The sequence below is a fragment of the Miniopterus schreibersii genome, assembly GCF_964146895.1.
Source record: "Miniopterus schreibersii genome assembly, chromosome: 1".
NCBI lineage: Eukaryota > Metazoa > Chordata > Mammalia > Chiroptera > Miniopteridae > Miniopterus > Miniopterus schreibersii.
This window is the reverse complement of record NC_138101.1, coordinates 106,870,981-106,889,336: the sequence shown is the minus strand read 5'-3', so window position 1 is coordinate 106,889,336 and position 18,356 is coordinate 106,870,981. Positions and strand designations below refer to the sequence as shown.

Here is an 18,356-nt window from a genome sequence, read left to right as displayed (position 1 = left end):
CTGAACCTGTGAGAAATTATAGGAGGAAGCATGGGGGCTGGGGTGAGGGGTAGCATCTGGGAAAAGCATGAGATTGAGGATAAGACCATCCAAGGTTTGAGTCCTGGCTCTGTCCCTTGCTAGCTCTGGGACCCTGGGTAAGTTATTTCACCTCCCAAAGCTCAGTCCCCTCATCTGCAGAGTGGTAACCACAATCCTCCCACACAAAGTTGTGATGAAGATCCAGTGAGATTATATATGTGAAGAACTGGCATTTACAAATATTGGCATCCTTCCCCTTTTGTTTTAAAAAGAGGAAGTCAATTTGGGCTTAGACTAGTGAGTTTCATGTCCATTCTACATAGAACACCAGGAAAGACAATAGGGAGTTTGAGGAGTTCATGCCAGATAACCACACCTCCCCTCTTGGCTGCTCAAAAAGGATGACACGTCATTCCCTAGACCTAATGGCATCTGTGAGGCAGAGGTGCCATCATGTTCTCTTTCAACATGTTTGACAGCCCGATTCCCTGGGTCTTCCAGAAATGCTTCTCCATGTAGTAGAGCTGCATCTCCATGTCCATGCTCATGGGGCCTAATGGCAGGTCAGATGTGAAGAAAGGCAGGAAGATAATTATGCCACCCTCAGCCCTCAATCAACTCAGCCAACTCAACAGTACCCCATGCTGTTTAAACTAACCAAGAACTCAGACGGCAAGACGCACTGCGGTGTACTAGAATTTGTGACTGAAGAAGGTATCTATTACCTTCCACACTGGATGATACAGGATTTGCTGATGAAAGAGGGGGCCTGGTTCAGGTGGAGAGTGTCAATCTTCAAGTGGCCATGAACTCCAAATTTCAGCCTCAGAGCCCTGACTTCCTGGACATAACCAACCCCAAAGTAGTATTAGAAAATGCATTGAGAAACTTTGCCTGTCTGACTACTGGGGAAAGGCAAACTACAACAAGAAGATCTATGAACTGTGAATGATGAGACCAAGCCTGACAAGGCCATGTCCATCATCAAGTGTGACATGAATGTAGACTCTGATGCTCCAGTGGGCTACAAAGAACCCTAAAGACAAGTTCAGCATGAGGAGTCAACTGAAGGTGAAACTGACTACAGCAGCTATGCTAGAGAGCTGGGCTTCTGTGCCTTCTCTGGCTATGGGAATAGACTGGAAGGGAAGAAGAAAGGTATAGCTTCCAGCCCCTCCCCCAATCAAGCCTGGAGACATTAAAAGAAGAATTTCCAATTATGAATTTAAACTTAGTAAGATTACTTTCCTTTTTTTTTATTATTTTTTAATCCTCACCCAAGGATATGCTTTTTATAGAGAGAGGAAGAGAGAAAGAGAGAGAGATTGAGAAAGAGAGACAGAGAGAGGAACACTGATATGAAAGAAACATCAATTGGTTGCTTTCTGTACGTACCACACAACCCAACCAGGGATCAAACTTGCAAACTAGGTATGTGCCCTGACTGGGAATCAAACCTGCAACCTTTTGGTGTGTGGGACAATGCTCCAACCAAGCCACCTGGCCAGGGCAGACTTGTTGCTTTTTCTGGAGGACAGTTGTTGCATAAAAAAGGAAGAAAGCCATAAATTGGGACTGTTTGCTGATTGGAAAATAATCAATTGCAAAAAAAGAAAAAAGGATGACCATGCACTCATGACATCCTATGGATGAGACAGAAAACTGGGCTGGATTGCTCAGTGGTTAGCTAAATAACCATGTCCAGAGTGGGTCAGACCGGCTCCCTGGGTGGGTTCTCACTGTCAGTGGCAGGGCTGAGCCAATGCCAGTGATAATCAACTTTTTTGGCAAAGACTAGGGTGGAACCTTGAAGGTAGGTCCGGCCTGGCGAGGGGTCAATTAAGGAGGCAGACTCTGCTGTACAAAGCCCTCTACTTGCTCTAGGAATGGGCCAAAGTGGACAAGACAGAGTAAAACATGGGTGAAAGTAGTTCCCAGAGCCAGCTGCACAAAGTGGCAAGGGAGCCTGGTGGCCAGGAGACCCTGGGGCTGGGTGAGCCACTTCAGCTCTGGAGGTGGTACAACCACCTCCAGACAGCCATGCCCAGTCATTAGTGTATCTGTCCAAAAGGTCTTTGATAAAATGAGTCTGCTCACAGGGGCCTTGTCAGGAAGAGGTAGGCCTGGAACTCATGTCCCCTGGGGAGTTCAGATCCTTGGCAAAGACACTTGGCATTTATGGGCCCAGAAAGCAGAGTCAGGCCCAGTGAGAAAAGACTTTAGGAAAACAAATCTTTTTTTTAGCATTAGGAGTAGTGAGCTCATTGTCCCTGGGAGTATTCAAGCAGAGGTGTGGGGACCATGTTTGCAATGTATATTGGGTGGTGTCTGCATTAAATACAAAGGGAAATTGCTTTCAGCTGTGAGTTTCTTCAATTTTGTCAACATGTGAATTAGAGCTAGATTTCGTGGATCAAAGTGGGTGTTACAAAGAGTGAAGGGAAAGCAAGGTAATGCTCAGGATGATAGTTACTATTATTACACTATGATAGATCACAGGACATTCCCATCTATTCTCTAACTAGATCTTCTGCCCAACCCATGAGGCAGATAGGGCAGGATAATTAACTCCATTTAGCAGATGAAGAAACTGAGGACCAGCGAGGGAATGGGATCAGCCCAAGGTCCCACAGCTCATCAGCCCCAGATTCTCTCTATATTCCCACACCTAGGGACCTTCCCCTCCTGTATTCCCAATGGTCATCCTGCTATTCCCTGCCCTGGAAGGAGCAGGAATCTCCCCCACTCCAACCTAGGCTTCCATCCAGCTTCCAAGACTCCCCATCCATCCCATCCATAAAGGTTAGAGGCTCTTTGCCCATCCTTCAGAAACCTGGGAGTAGAGTCCTAGCCTGGAAGGCTCCTCCTCTCAGGTTACAAAGGCACTGCTTCTCTACCCACTCTCCTTTTTTCCCTGGTAGTCTTGCCTCAGCCCTTTAAAAGCTGGTTCCTTCAAGCCAGACCTAGAACCAGACACTAAGCTTTATCCAGGGAATGAACTCAAGGAGAAGGGTCCCTCCCACTTAGCCTCATTCTTTCCCTCACACCTACACAGGCAGCTTGTGACCAGGGGGATCCAGAGCCCACCTTGCCAAGCACCCCTCCTGACCTCCCTTCCCTTTCCAGGCCAGAGGAGCAGAGAGAAGGCAGGAGAGGTTGGAGCATTAGATGGTAGGGTCTCCCCAGGGGACACTGGGTTCACCAAGGCAGGGCAAGCTGCCACTCCCAGCACCATTCTTCACCACATTAGACACTGAACCCACAGGATGCAGCATCTTATTTTACAGGTGAGGGAATGAAGTCTCAGAGAGATTAAGGAACTTGCCCAAATTCAAAATATTAAACAGAAACAGCTTATAAGTCCTGGAGTCAGGATTTGAACCCAGGATTGGCTGATTCCAAATACCCAGTGTTTTCCCATGTTCCCTGCTGTCTGCCCAGAAGTACAAAGCAGTTCAAATAGGCAGCCTGGTGAGCAGATGAAAGGAGGGCAAAGAAGGGGAGCAGAGAAAGGGTTGAGAAGGCAAGACAAAGATAAGACAGAGAGCAGCAGAAACAGATGAACTGACAAGTGTACCCTCCAGGGGCCAGGAGGAAGCAGCTCCAGAAGCTGCTCTCTTGATCAATGAAAGGTCATCAAAGTGCTACCTCTGCTGCCATCTGTCCAGCCTCTATCTGCCCATGCCTGGTTAGAAGGTCTAGCCGCCCAGATTGCTCACCAGGTGCAGCAAACCGCCCAGCCATGTGGCTGAGAGAGTGTTTGGGGCCAGCCAGGTGTTCAATGCCTGCTGGCAGCGAGCACAATGGGCCTGTTCCCAGGGTTTAAGCAACAGCCTCTCAACTGAATATTTAAGAAGACTTTTTTTTTTTTTTTTTTAAAGAAAGAGAGAGAAAGGAGGGAGGAGGAACCCACAAATGAAGGGTTGAGAAGGAGAGAGGGGGAAATCTACTCCATCTTTGCAGGCATGGTTACAGGCAGGGAGGGCACAGGCAAGGCACTGGCAGGGAGCATTTAATTTGGAGTTCAGGCCATGAAAACTAAACACCTGAAGCTGGAGTACATTACTGCCCTGAATGATCTGTCGGCTTCTATTAGACTAAATCTCTCTGTATAATGGGGAATTATCCTCTGAAAAGGCAAACTGCCGGCCTTTCCAAGGAAGGGGCGAAGGACAGGAACCTCTCATAGTGAGGGCTCTCCCACAGGGGGAGGAAACAACAGGAGAGCCTAAGGAGGGGACAGGATCAACTCAGAAAGCCACCCCTCATCTTCCCACACCCTCTCCCTGAAAGCCAGTTAGAAGCTTTTTGATGCTTGGTTTGTGGCAGATGCCAGCCTCCAGCCCTCTTCCCCAGAGTCTTCCTCACTCCCTCCACTTAGGAGCCTATGGAGAGGCCAGACCTGAGGTGGAGGCCTGACAATGCCTCTGTGACAGTGGGTGAGCATGGGTGAGTCCCTGAGCCTCTTTGAACCTCCATTTCCCTGTCTGTTAGATGGAGCTGATAACACCCACCCGGGTGCTGTTCTGTGGGAGGGAATGAAGCTGGCCCAGAGGCCAGCAGAGTGGGCACTCTGGACAATTTTGCTTGTGCTGCTCTCCCTTCTGATAAGGACTTCATCCTCTTTGTCCCCTCCTCCTCGTCCTCACTGTCCCCCATGGGACACCACCATCTCCGCCAGGAATCTCTCCCTGACTACCACCCATGGGTATCTCCTACAGCAGAACCCCACCTTCCCGGCTCTCCCAGTCTCTGGTGGCTGTGTGCAGGTAGGTATTTCAGGCTTAGAGGTTCCCTCTGAACAGGGCAGCATTTCCTTCTTTCCATCCTCCCTAAGCCTCTCCCACACTCAGGACTGATACACAGAGATGCCCAGAGCTGCAGGCTTGGAGGCAGGGGCTGGTGGAAACCAGGAGCAGGTATGAGCTTGGTTCACTGAAGGGTAACACTCATGGGAAGTTGGTCAGCACCAGTGAAGCTGGACCAGAAAGCTAGAAATCTCAGAACAGAGAGCAGGTGGTACCCAGAACATCTGCAGGACTGCCAGGGCACAGGGCAGGGCTGAGGTCAAGTCAAGTCAGAGTGTAGAGGTGGACTCAGTGCTGGGTTCCTGGCTCAGTGCTGAGGCACTGGAGGTGTTCAGGCCAGGCTAGGACAAGAGGGGCAGGGTGGACCTGTTGGGAGGGGGGCCATGGGCCAAAATGCTGTAGCAGGGGGAGGGGGGGGGACTGACCGGGAATGGCTAGGTGGGGAGGTTCTGCAGACCCTAGTCTCTGCCTCTCAGACTCCTGTGACACCCTCGGCCTATAGTAAAGCCCTGGGACAGCTCAGGATCCCCCACTGCAGGTGCAGCCACTGATACTGCAGGCATGAGGCTGGGCCAGGAAGGCTGTGCTGGGGACAATTCCAGGACAGTGCCTACAGTCCAGCAGGACACTCAGAAAGGAAGGCCACCCAGGGCAGGTGGAGGCATGCTGTGCTGCCCACTCCTCAATGTCAGTCCAAAGGTCTAGCCCAGAGTCTCCACAGCCTGGGAGAGGGGGGTAGATTGTTTTTTGATTGACTCACTCAGTCATTCAGTAAATGCTCTGTAACGCTTTTTGTGAACTAAAGGAACAAAAATGCCCAAGATTCTGCATCAGGGTGTTCACAGTCTAGTTACTAGTAGGACAAGGGGTGGGGGGGAGGCACAGAGGGAGATAAGAGATCACCACTCAGGGACTGTGTGAGGGAAGCCCAAGGAGCTGTGAGAATAGGGTGGGGGCATCCAATACAAAGTTTGGGGTCAAGGAGGGCTTCCAGGGAAGGGATCTTTGAGAGAGTCTCAAACGAAAAGGGAGTTGGGTTTGAAAGCACTGGAGAGGGGGCAGGAGGTCTCAAGGCCCAGGGACATGAAAAATGGGCTGAAGAGGAGGGCCTGTATGCTGGGCTGAGGTGTCTGTTCTTATCAGCCATGGGAGGCTGAAGGGTTTTAAATGTGACAGGGTCCCATTCATTCTGGCTGCCACCAGTGGAGAATGGGTACACAGGAAAAGACCTAAGATGGTGAACCAAGTGAGGACTGAGGCAGTGGCCAGCAGAGAGCTGATGGGGCCTGAGGTGGGTAAAGGGATGGTGAGGAGGGGCAGATGCAAGAGGTATTTAGGAGGCAGAATCTGCAGTGAGGGCAGTGATTATAACACCGATAGCAGCAATATACAGCTGAGCACTAAGGATGCTCATGGCTGAACAGCACTGTCAAACTTTGCAAAGCCCTTTAAAATCCATTTTGAGCCCGGCTGGCATGGCTCAGTGATTGAGCGTTGATCGATGAACCAGGAGGTCACAGTTCAATCCTGGTCAGGGTACATGCACGGGTTGTGGGCTCGATCCCTAGTGGGGGACCGTGCAGGAGGCAGCCAATCGATGACTCTCTCTCATCATTGATGTTTCTATCTCTCCCTCTCCCTCTCTCTGAAATCACTAAAAACATATTTTAAAATCCACTTTGATCTGCATAATGCTCAGGTGTGGTGGGCAGACCAAGAATTTGTTGAATGCCCACTATATTCCAGGCATTGTTCTGGCCCACTCAACAGAAAGGGAAACTGAGACCCAAAAAGTTTCACAGCCACTTGGGGCTATACCCAGTGGGAATCCAGGGCTGCTGTCAATCAGTCTCTATTAGTGAGAGGTGGAGTGGGGCCTCTGCTGTAGTCTAAAAGACTGCAGGGATGACCGGAAATGGCCACTGGCTTGGGAGACCCAGATATTCTCCAGAAAAGGGGAGCGGTGGGTGCAGAAGCCAAATAAGAGCTGTGGAAAGGGAATGCCTGACACTAGGGCTGGGTCATAGTGGGGACAGGGGTGATATGACTGGAGTGAAAGCACCTCTTCCCCCCAAGACAGATGGAAAGCCAGAGAGGAAGTGTGAGGTGGAGGGAGGCAAGTTGATGGTGAAGGGTTGGGTATCCTCTGTGGGCAGGCAGAACCATCAGGCCCATCTGAGGAAAGGGGGAGGCATGCAGCAGGCTCAGAGCGTGACAGAAGTCAGTGTGGGCACAGTAGGAGGACCCAGAGCTAGGCTGGGGCCCCTAAGGTGGCTGGAGGGACAGGAGAATAGCAGGGCTGAGCTAGGGGAGAGGCAGAGGGCAGGGACACCCAGCAGAGAGGAGCAGGCCCCATGACCTAGCAGGTGCCCCATGCAGTGGCCTGAGGCTGCCCTTCATACTCTCACTGCTACTGACAAGAGCCTCCTGGGCCAGCTCTCCTCCACTGGCTCCCCTACAGTTCCCTGTCTGAAAGGCAAGCCTCAAGGCCATTGGCCCACACCCACCATTCACCAGCAGGCTCCTCACTTCCCTGGACTCTACTCTTCCCATCAGTAAACTGGGGAGGCCCCCATCTTTCAGGAGGTCAGGTTGGGAAAGCATTACCAGTGCTTGACACACAGTAGGTGCACACAGATGACTGTCCCTGCCCCTCCCTGGTGGCAGAGCCTCTTGGAGTCCCCAGTGCCTCGCACACACTTTTGCTCAATTTACTTTTACTGACCTAAGTTTAAATGCTAACCAGCTAGTAGCAATGTGAGGCAGTTAGAATTCTGCCCACTGGACCCAGTGGGGAAGGGGCTATAAGAAAGGAGGACAAGGCAGACACCCCAGGGAGCAGGCATGAGAACGAAAAAGAGGCCAAGGTCATCAGGGCAGGTGGCAGAGGCCCTGCTCCCACCACACACATTAGCACTCCTCAATAATTTAGCAGACCAGCAGGGAAGCCAGTGGAGGGGAATGAGGGCTGGGGGTGGGGTGCACCCACATGGAGGGTCCCTGGGCAGAGAGGCCTCCCTAGGTCCCCAAAGAGCACTCACAGTCATGTGAGCTGCCTCTCCAACCCACACCCATCCCACCTCAGAATTCACCCCACTATATGCCAGGCCCTGACTAAGCTACAGCATTGGAGAGACACTGAAATAAGTCAAAAAGAAGGAAGAGCCACTCTGGGAGAAGAGGCAGAGCCTGGGTACTTCATGGAGGTGGTGGCTTTTCAACTCCTCACCTTGCTGTACTGTAAAACAGATCTGTACTCCTCCTCCTCCTCCTTTTTCTCTTCCTTTTATGACTATTACCATTAACAATAATATCTAAAGCATTTGGGGCACTTGCTCTGTGGTAGGCTCTGTGGGAGCTCTTTGTGCCAAGATAGACAAGGCTGAGGCTGAGCCTTCCCGCTCCTCTAGACTCTCTTCTGCTAGACTGGCTAGGGCAGGTTTGACTGGGGTCTGTGCCTTGGGCCAGCTGCAGGCAGGGTGGTAGGGGAGGTGGGTGTGGCCAATGGCCAAGGTCTGCAAGTTGCTCAGTGTTTTAGCATCACTCCAAGTGGCCACTCTTGAGCCTCGGTGAGTGGAACAAACATGGGGTTGGATAAGGGAATCTTCCAGAGCCAGATCAGAGGCAGCAACGTCAGAGGTTACACAGTGGCTGTAGTGGCAGCTCTGTTTAGCCCTCCTAGTGTTTAAAACACTGATGTTGAGTGTGGCTATAGCTGAAGTTTCCCCCTTTCTGTCTTTCAGAGGGTCACCTTCACCCACACGCAAGGCTCACTCACTGGCCCTTGACCCTGCTCACACTGAGCCCTGACTAGTCACACACTGAGCCCCAAACCTACTCACACACTGAGTCCTGTTTCTGGAGCACTTGCCCTGGTCACATAAGGAACTCTGATCCCTGTCACACATGCTTGACCCTGGTGACACACTGAGCCATGACCCAGTCCACCAGCCACTGTAGCCAGTCTCCACCAGAGACAGTGTTGTAGTTTGCTCTAAGAAGAGCTCCCACCTCTTTGTAGAATAGCTGCTGGGCTCATTTTCCATCACATGAACTGGCTCGTCCCTGGCAGCGAAGGTGTGGGAGTCTGTGAACTCAGCGTGTGGCCCCCAGCCCCTCGCTCCTCCTACTCATACCCTCTCCGCACCTTCATGCTATGCCACTGCTTCTGCCTGAAAATGCCCATATACATTCCAGCCCTAGTTCCATCACTCTGGCCACATTTCTAGGTCCTCTGACCATAACTCTACAACCCAAGCCCTTGTGTGTTTTTCCCTTCTGACCTTGGAAGGTGGAGATTCTGGACTGCCTGAGGGAAAGGGCTTCAGGCCTCACTCATTCACTGAGCTCATTGTTTCAGGTCAGGACACTGAGGTCACTAGGGGTGAATGGCAGCCCCAGAACTCACATCCTGGTCCTGTGCTTTTTCTACCCAGACCTCTAACTGCCAGAAGGTTTCCTCCTCTCAGTGCCCCACCCAGTCAGCAGTGGATGGGGGGGTCAGACAAGCCCCAAGGTTCCTCCCACATCCAGGAAGGCAGCAGAAGGTGGCAGAGTCTCAGGAAGCCATACTGCCCTGGCTCCTCTGCCCTCAAAAAGTCCCAAATCGTGGTTAATTTTAGATCTCTTCTCAGGGTGAACAATTGAAGAACTTTTCTAGATCTTCCCTGGCATAATGGGGCCACACAGAGCTGAGCTGCCCCACCCTCCCCAGTGTAGCTGAGGCCTCATGGCCAAGGGCAATGGAGATGATACTGAGAGGTACTCTGCAACTGAATGAAGACGTTGCCCTGGGAGAAGACCTGTCGCTCATGATTCATCCTTTCAGGTAAAGCCCTGATCTTCTCAAACACAAGACTAGACAAATGTAGGGTTCACCTTTAGAGGTGATGGTTCTGTGTTCATATCCTGGCTCTGAGTACTACCAGTGTGGTCTTTCAGATTCTTAATCTGTACAATGGGGATAATAACATGTCAGTCATCTAACTGTGACCATTAAGGTTCTGACATCCTTGCCATCTCCCCTGGGATGACCTGAAAACACCTCACAGGGCCCTCATCTTCCCCCAAGCCTTCTCCTCTCCTCTAGTACTCTGCCTCTGTGAAGGTCTCCACCACTGGCCCAGCTGTGCAGGACAAAAACCTGGGAGCCCTGTTATTCTTCCTCCACTCTGTTCCCCATCCAACTCAGCACTGTATTCCCAGTTCCTGGAACATAGTAGGTGCTCAATAAATAGGAATCCTCCCTGAAGTTGACCACTTAGGAGCAAAACAAAGAATCTACCCTCCCTGCTTCCCCAGCCAGTCCCAGAAGCCATATCTGGAGTTTCAGAAGAGGCCTTGCTGGGCACAGACAGCCAAATAAGCACAGCTGTGCTTGCCTGGCCAGTGCCCATGCCTGCAGCACCCCTTCTGATGCTCCAGAAAAGAGAGAAGAAAACTCCTAGCTTACCCCTCTGACTGTGCCCAACTCAGTCCTGGGCTCTGGCAGGTCAGGCTTTTGTTGGGTATACCCCCTGCAGTGGGCCACAGTCAGGACAATTTGACCTCAGGAGTGGGGAGTGGCTGGGAAGGGTTGGGTCTCATACACAGGGTTCATGGATTCGAATCTTGGAACTGAACCACTATGACTTCTCCTAGAAGTGCTACAGGGAGCCAGATGGCATCCATCCCCTGGCATTTATGGTCCTCAGCATCTACCAGCTTGACTGCTCCCCGCTGAACTTTCTCCCATATGGGTCTCTCCCAGAAACCCAGATTCTCATGTTCCTGACAGCAGGCTACAGACATCCAATCACACCTTTACATCTCTGCCAAAGCTGTTTCCTCTGTTCCTCAACACCTCTATCCAAATTTCACCCTGATCTAGTTCCACCTCTTATGCGAAGCATTCCCAGTCAATGGAGCTCTTATAGAAGCAGGACTCTGTTCCCATCACAGTTTCCTCAGATGAAGGCGAGTACCTCTGGAACAAAGGATGGAGACCTGGTGATTGGAGTGCTGGTGGCAAACCATGGCCATGTGTGTAGTGAGAGCCTAGGACCTCCAACTTTTTATCCAGCCTGTGGCTATCCCCTGCCAGGCCAGGGGGGCAGACTTCATGGAGGAGGAGGAGACACCTTGTACCCTCAGATGAGCCTCAGTCTTTGAGGCATACAAGGTCCCTGCCTCTAGGAGTCATGGTCTGATGAAGGAGATCTAGCCATGAGGTCCAATCCTTCTATCATTCAATCACTGAACAAATCTGCACCAGGCACTGTTTGCGCAATGCGGGCACCAGGGTGACAGAGCCCAGCACAGTTTCCTGTGTGACTCCTGGGAGAGATGACCCAGGAGGGAGGAGAATTCTGTGATGCCAGTCCAGGGGCTGGGGAACACACAGTAGGGGCACCTGAACCAAACAAGGAGGGCTCAAGGATGTTGGAGACAGACATCCCAAAGAGTGTTGCACTGAGATACAGTGTGCTGACAAAGGCCAGAGGAGGCTATGGTGGCAGGGACGGTCTGGGAGGAACCTCAGTTGCCCTGTCTACTCTGGGGCTTCCTCAGACACTCCCAACTTCTGTCACCAGGCCTGTGGGAGAGGGAACTGGTCTATCCCCATAGCTGTCTTATTACTGTCTCAGCAGCCCCATCTCCTGAGGGAGCCACTTTGCCATGCTCTGAGGATGTCACTGACATTTCCACATGCCATCATCCCCTAATCGTGGCCTACCTAACTAGCCAGTAGGGAAAAAAGGCGTGCTGGGAGCCCATCAGAACACTGAAAACTAAAAAGGTCAGGGTGGCAAAAAAAGTAGCATAGGGGGGTATTTCCAGTAAGGGATACCCTGGTGGTCTCTCTCCCCCTCCCACCACAGCTCCCCCATATGTTGGTGACCTCAGGGGAGGGCAAGACTTGAGGAGTGGCCCCAGCAGTGCCCACGGCTGGGACAGGGACCAAAAAAAGGGAAGCAGTGATCCCTGTTACTACCTCACACATACACATACACATACACATACACATACACATACACATACACATACACATACACATACACATACACACACACAACCCCCTGGGCTCTGGATGTGGGGAGGGGAGCCACACCCACTCAGGGTCACTAAGGGATACTGGGGAACCATTCTTCACATCACCCAAGTGGCCATTTGGTCCAGCACTATGCAGAGAGAGGAGAGAAAGAAGCCCCCAAGGGCAGCCACTCCAAGGGAAAGGGAAGAAGTACTCACTTCCCAGTATACACCCAAGGCCAGGCATCCCACACTTGTGGCCACAGCCCATGCTCACCATGACCCTTGAAGCAGAAACAATCCTGACCATTCTGCAGGTGAGAAAGCTTAGCTCAGAAAGATCACATGACCTGCCCAAGGTTGCAAAGCCAGGAAAAGGGGAGCTTAAGATCAGGTCAGGCCTGGAGCAGCCCAGGTTTTTGCCACATACAAAGGAAACATTCTGAAAGGTTGGAGAGAAACCTTGATCCCAGGAAGCTGGGTTGGGGTCCCTTCTCAGGAGGCTGCTTAGGAGGAGGACAGGGCAAGTGACTGAAGGCAGAAGCTGGACCTATTGACCTCCAGGGTCCCACAAGCTATGATTTTTCTGGGACCACTGGGCAAGCTCCACCAGCCTCCAGGAGGACAAGCTTGGGCTGGACAGTCCCTGAGAATGGTTGGGGGAGGCTCTGGCCATCAGAGCCCAGTGCTTGGCTGCTCTCCTCTGTGGAGGGTCTGACCTCTTGGGTCTACCAACAGAGACAAGAGTGCCCAGATCCCAGAAGGAAAGGGGCCAGAGATAATTAAATGGGGGAAAGGAGGAGCTCAGCCATACTGGGCAAACCAGCGAAGGTGAACCCTGTCCCGTCGTCTTTAGAGTGCTAGGCACCAGCTCATCCAGAACCTCCTTCTTGTGCAAGATAATTACAGTTCTTCCTGTGTAATGAGATGGTTTTTAAAAGCCATTCAAAAGAAATTTCCTATAATGAGTTGAAGGGGTTTATAGTGTTCTACATTAAGATGGCTGGTAATCGGTGGGACCTAGGTTGAGTACTGGAGTGAAGTAATGGGAGTTCCATGTCTAAAGGGAAGAAGAGCAGGAGGACCGACACCAAACCCTGGGAGGTAGAAAAATTTCTCCAAAACTAGCAGGCATCCCTGAAAAGGACATGAGGGCAAGAGGACGCTGGAACCCTTTGGGGCATCAGAGGCTGACAGAGATGGCGCTGGCCGGGAGGACCCATGGGGACAAAGACACAGGGTGGAAGTCTGGTCTCAGGAGGAGGAAAATGAATGTACTGAGTTGAACTGTGTCCCCCAAATTCATGTCCACCTGGAACCTCAGAATGTGACTTTATTTGGAAACAGGGTGATTAGTACTTGCAGATGTAATTAGTTAGCCTAAGGTCATACTGGATTAGGGTGAGTTTTAATCCAATGACTGGTGTCTTTATAAGAAAAGGGAAATGTGGACAAACATGGAAGAACGCCCTGTGACAATGAAGGTAGAGATTGGAGTGACGCATACAAGGTAAGGAGTGCAAAAGAATCACCAGAACCACCAGAAGTGGGAAGATAAAAAGTTCCTCCCTCAGAACTTCAGAGAGAGCACAGCCCTACCAATACCTAGATTTCAGGCTTCCAGCCTCTAGAACTGTGATAAAACAAATTGCTGTTGTTTTATTCTGCCAGGTTTGTGGTAATTTGTTATGGAAACCTAAGAAATTAATACAATGACCATTCAAACAACTGCAACTATTCAGCAATAAAAAACAGCAGTCTCTACAATTGGTGAGCACTCCACCTACGGAGGTATGCATGCAAAGCCAGGAGTGTCCCCTTCCCCCCAGGACTCTCAACAGCTGCCAATACAGGTTCACACTTAAGTCTTCCACCTGACCTCGCTATATGCAGTCCAGAGAGCTGGAGAGGACAGGCTTGTCATTCAGCACAAGTCAGTGCCAGTGGCAGGCCTGGAATCCTGGAATCCCAACCACTAGTCTGGGGCTCTTTCAGGCTCACTCTCGTGAGTCTTACCGCTGTGTCTTCCCTGTCTCTAGACTCAACTGCAGTTCAATGTCCTGAAAGGCAAAAAAAAACCCCAACAGTCCACAGACCCAGCTATTCCAGGCTGAAAGTGACATCATTGCCTAAAGGCTTCCCAACTCTAACCTAAAGCTTCCAAGCAGCAACGATGGCCTCTGTTATTTGTGTCCTGGTGCAGTCACCAGCCTCTCAGACAGCATTCAGCTAAGAGAGATAAATGCTACTGTGTGCAGAGTGCTTAGCACAGTGGGAAGTGGGGGGGGGGGAAACAGGAGATGGCAGGACCCTTATCTTGGGGACCCAGAGTCCATGCAATGAGATGCCAGACCAAGTGTGACCTCTGGTTGGGGATTCTGGGCCCTCTCCTGGGGCCCCCTCAAGAGCAGCTTGACCTGGAAGGAAAGGAAGGGATGAGAGAGTGTGGATGAGGGAGAGAGGAAGTTCCTCCGCCTCCTCCAGCTCCTTCCAGGCATCTGGGCCTGGGAGGCTGTCCCTCATCCCCACCTGAGCCTGGCACTCAACTCTACCCATCTGCCCCACGAACTGGAGAACTGTTCAGAGGCCCCAGTCGGGCAGCCTGACCCTAAACACTGATTAATTGGTACCATGAAACCCAGGCATGAGAGAGGAGCAGACTTTGAAGTCACCTGGTGTGACTTGCCTGGCTGCCCAGCCTGTAGAGTCGCTGTTCCTTCTAATTAGGTGCCACTTTGAACACAGAAGCATCGGATTAATGAGGTTTACAGCACTCAGTTTCATGGCCTGGGAGGCTGCCTCTGTTCTCTGATCTCAGCTTGATGCCAAAACCTTGTTCTCTAAATCAAATGTTTTCCCAAAATTCTGCCTTCTGACGCACCTTGGGTTTTTGCTGGGCATCTCTGCCAGGGAGCTAAAGCCTTCACCATCACTCTGGTGCTGACTCCTGTTTCACTGAAGAAGACTGCACAGGGCTGTGACACCTCACACAGCCCACCTGGGAGGGAGCAAGGGGTGGCTGGGGTAGCTCCATTTTGCAGAGCTGACTTACTCAAGGTCACAGGTGAACTGGTCAATCACACCCTGTGGCCAATACCCTACCCCCAAAACAGCTTGCAGGCCCCTTTGCCTCAGCAATTGGCAGCTTTAGCACATTGGGGGACAGGGAATCCACTGGCCAATTTCCCATTGTTGGTGTCTGTTCACAAGCCTTAGGGGCATCTGGTTCACCTCTCACAGAGAAGACTGAAACATCTCAGGAACTAGCCTGCACACCTGGCCTTCCCACCTCTGTTGGTCTAGTGGACACCCCAATAACCCCTCTCTGGGACTTCGCTCACATGGCTCTGCACCTTTCTCCTGGAATGGCCCTCTACCCTCCCTTCAATAAACACATCACCCTTCAAAACAAATCTCCAACCTTGTTCCTCCTTCGCCACCACAGTCACCGGACCTTCTTTTCCTCCTTTGAGATCTTCCAGCCCCAAATCCCTGTTGCCTTCAGCAGTTGTTCCTTGACCTATATTCCACTGTTTAATGTTACCACCTTTGCACATCATTTTGCCCTGTCTCCTATGAGACTGTGGTATAGGGATAGGAACAGTGTCTGTGTGACCTATGTGTCAGTCTAGTAAAGACTGATAGATTCTGGCCTCCCTCAGCACTCTGGGAGGCACAGGGAGAGCACCTCTTCCTCGTCACTTCCCCTTGCCCACATATGACTCACGGCTCCCTCTGCACATCAGCCCTTGTCATCCTCTAGGTGACTTCACCATGCTAGGGATGACCAGCACTGGGGCTCTCCATTCCCTGACCTTCAGACTCCAGTGACCTGTGGTTCCCATTCCCCCCGGCCTCTATCCCAGGCCCCCCGGCCTGACTCTCATCTCTACCACAGTTCCAGGTCAGGCCCCCCAGCCCAGTCCAGCCCTCTGGTGCCACACCTCAGCCCTCTTGCCACAATTCTTTCACCTAAATGAAGACTTCACACCTTTCTCTCTCCATTACTTCTCCCTTTTCCTAGCTTGGGCTCCACAGTCCATCAGTGTAATTAACCCCTCAAATGCCTTGACTCCCCCTCTCCATTGGCAATACTTTCATGAAACCCCAACATAGATGAACCCAACCAGCACCCTCTTGATACCCAACTGGGAAGTCAAATATTGTTGGAGAAAATGAGCCTGCCAGGGCAGCTGTGTCTTCCGTGAGCTTAAGGCATGAGCAGTCCCAGTTCATGTCACCAGCCAGCTCACTTTCCTGATCTCCCAAGATGACAATGTCTCCCCTTATCTGCTCTCCTCATACCTCCCATTTCCGAGTCATCACTCTCAACTAAGACCTCCATCCATTCTCAATGAGGAATGTCAACCTCCTCATCTGCCCCCTGCATATTCTAGAAGCCCACTTGCTCTGCCCATGTCCCCGCTTCCTCCCTAAGAAGGGGTCACGCTGCATGTCAAAGGTTAGGTGTGACTCTTGGACTCTGAACCCATCTCCCCTGGTCCAGGAGTTGGCTCCCACCACTATGCTGACTTTCAGCATCACCCCTCTTGCCCTCTCTACTGGATCCCTTAGCCTTCCCACCAACAAACAATCATGTCCTGGCATCTCCTGTCCTTTAAAAATCTTCTCCCTTAATTATGCTGCATTAAAAAATGTTCAATCTCAGAAGGTTGTACACTGTATGATTCCACTTATATAACACTCACTAAATAACAAAACTAGAGATATAGGACAAAGGGGTGGTAGCTGGAGGGAGGGCCAATGTGGGAGGGGTACATGGTAGCACAGGGAACCTCATGGTGATGGAACAGTTCTGTGCCTTGTTTGTGGTGGTGGTTACATAAAACTACATATGTGACACAATTAATTACACAGAACTGCACAAGCACATGCACACACACACACGCACACACATACACACACATGAGTGCATGTATAACTGGGAAATCTGAATAAGGTCTGTGGATTATATCTATGTGGATTGTGACCTGGTCTGATCTTGTCCTAAAGTTACATAAGACATTCCCACTGAGGACAGCTGGGTAGGGGTCCAGGACATGCCTATACATCCCTCAGAAATTTCCTGTGACTCTCCCCCTCCGGCCACCACTTCATTTCTCTTCTCCTCTACACAGAATTTCCAGGAAGAGTGAATGATACCCTTTCTCTATTTCCTCTCCTCAGCCCATTTTAAACTGGATTCTGTCCACCCCTTCACAACACTTTCTCTCATCCCAGCCCCCATGACCTCCATGTTGTCAAATGCAATGGACATCTCCCCACCCCCTCACAGCAGTGACTATGGTAACTTGGCCCTTCCTTTTGGAACCCTCTCTCTGCTTCTGAGATGCCACACCATCCTGGCTTTCCTCGCTCTCCTTGAATGTGCCCTGTTAGCCTCCTGTGCTGGCTTTTCTCCCCCATCAGCTCTCCATGTTGGTGAGCCCAGGGTCCAGGCCTTGGTCCTCTCTCTTCTCTATCCATACCTCTTCCTGGGCAATCTGCATGATGTCTACAAACACCACCTACAGCTTCTGGCTCCTGCGTCTCCATCTCTTGCTCAGTCCCCTCCCTGAGCTCCAGGCTTGTAAACCCAACTTATAATGGACATCTCTGCTCCAGGAGGCAGTCAAGAACAAACTCCTGTCTGATCCCCATCCTCAGCCTCCATGGTCTTCCATCTCAAGTCAGGAAATGAGCAGTCCTCCTTGCTTACTTCGTGTCCCACACCCACCTCCAGTTTCAGCCTCCATGGCAGGTCTGCAGTCATCTGCCTCTCTCCATACTCATGGTTACCATTCTGGCCCAAGCCTCCATCACTTCTGCCTTATCTCCAGCACCATCCAGAGAGATCTTTAAAAAGCACAAAGTAGACCAGACACCCTCCTATTTAACCCATCAGTAGCTGGTCACTGCCACCTGAGAAACATCTCAGCTCCCCTACCACAGCCCCAGAATTTCATGCAAATGTCCTCACATAGGGCTTCCTACCCTGTTACACAGCCTCCTCCTCCCCACACAGGGCCCTCCCACAGGTGCTTCCTCACCTGAAAGAGGCCTGGGCTTCATCTCATAGGCGTCCCCATTCCTCCCCATCACTACATCATTAGCAATTTCAAATTCTCTGTTAGCCTTTATTTTGTCAGTGTCTGTCTTACCCACCAGTCAGCACCTGGTGCGTAGCAGGCGCTCAATAATGCTTGCTGAGTGAATGGGCCAGCCCCCCCTTATCTCCTCGCCCAGCAGTGTGTTCTCTGCCACCTGACAAGGCTGGCTCACCTGTGCACGAGGGAGGGTGCACATGTCTATAAACCCACACACTGCACTTTCCCCCAAACAGTAACTGATACCCAGATGACTTAGACAACATGATAGTTTTCCTCCATCTTGCTGGGAGCTGCTTCCAACGGTAAAAGTTTGCTGTTTTATGGCCCCAAGAAGACATCAACCATAATGTGGTCAAATTATAACCTAGGAGAGTCATCTGTTTAAATACCCCGCCCTGGCCGGGTT

General features: G+C 51.2%; 1 protein-coding gene and 1 pseudogene across 15 annotated transcripts in view; one reads left to right on the top strand and one right to left on the bottom strand.

Annotated features, from left to right (window-relative positions):
• The window catches only part of LINGO1 (leucine rich repeat and Ig domain containing 1), a 222,774-nt gene that overhangs the window by 87,471 nt on the left and 116,947 nt on the right, over positions 1-18,356 (bottom strand). The window lies entirely within an intron of this gene.
• LOC308563194 (ubiquitin recognition factor in ER-associated degradation protein 1 pseudogene) lies at positions 475-1,589 on the top strand (annotated as a pseudogene). The gene is made up of 2 exons: positions 475-1,263; positions 1,530-1,589. The product of its transcript is annotated as a ubiquitin recognition factor in ER-associated degradation protein 1 pseudogene (transcript).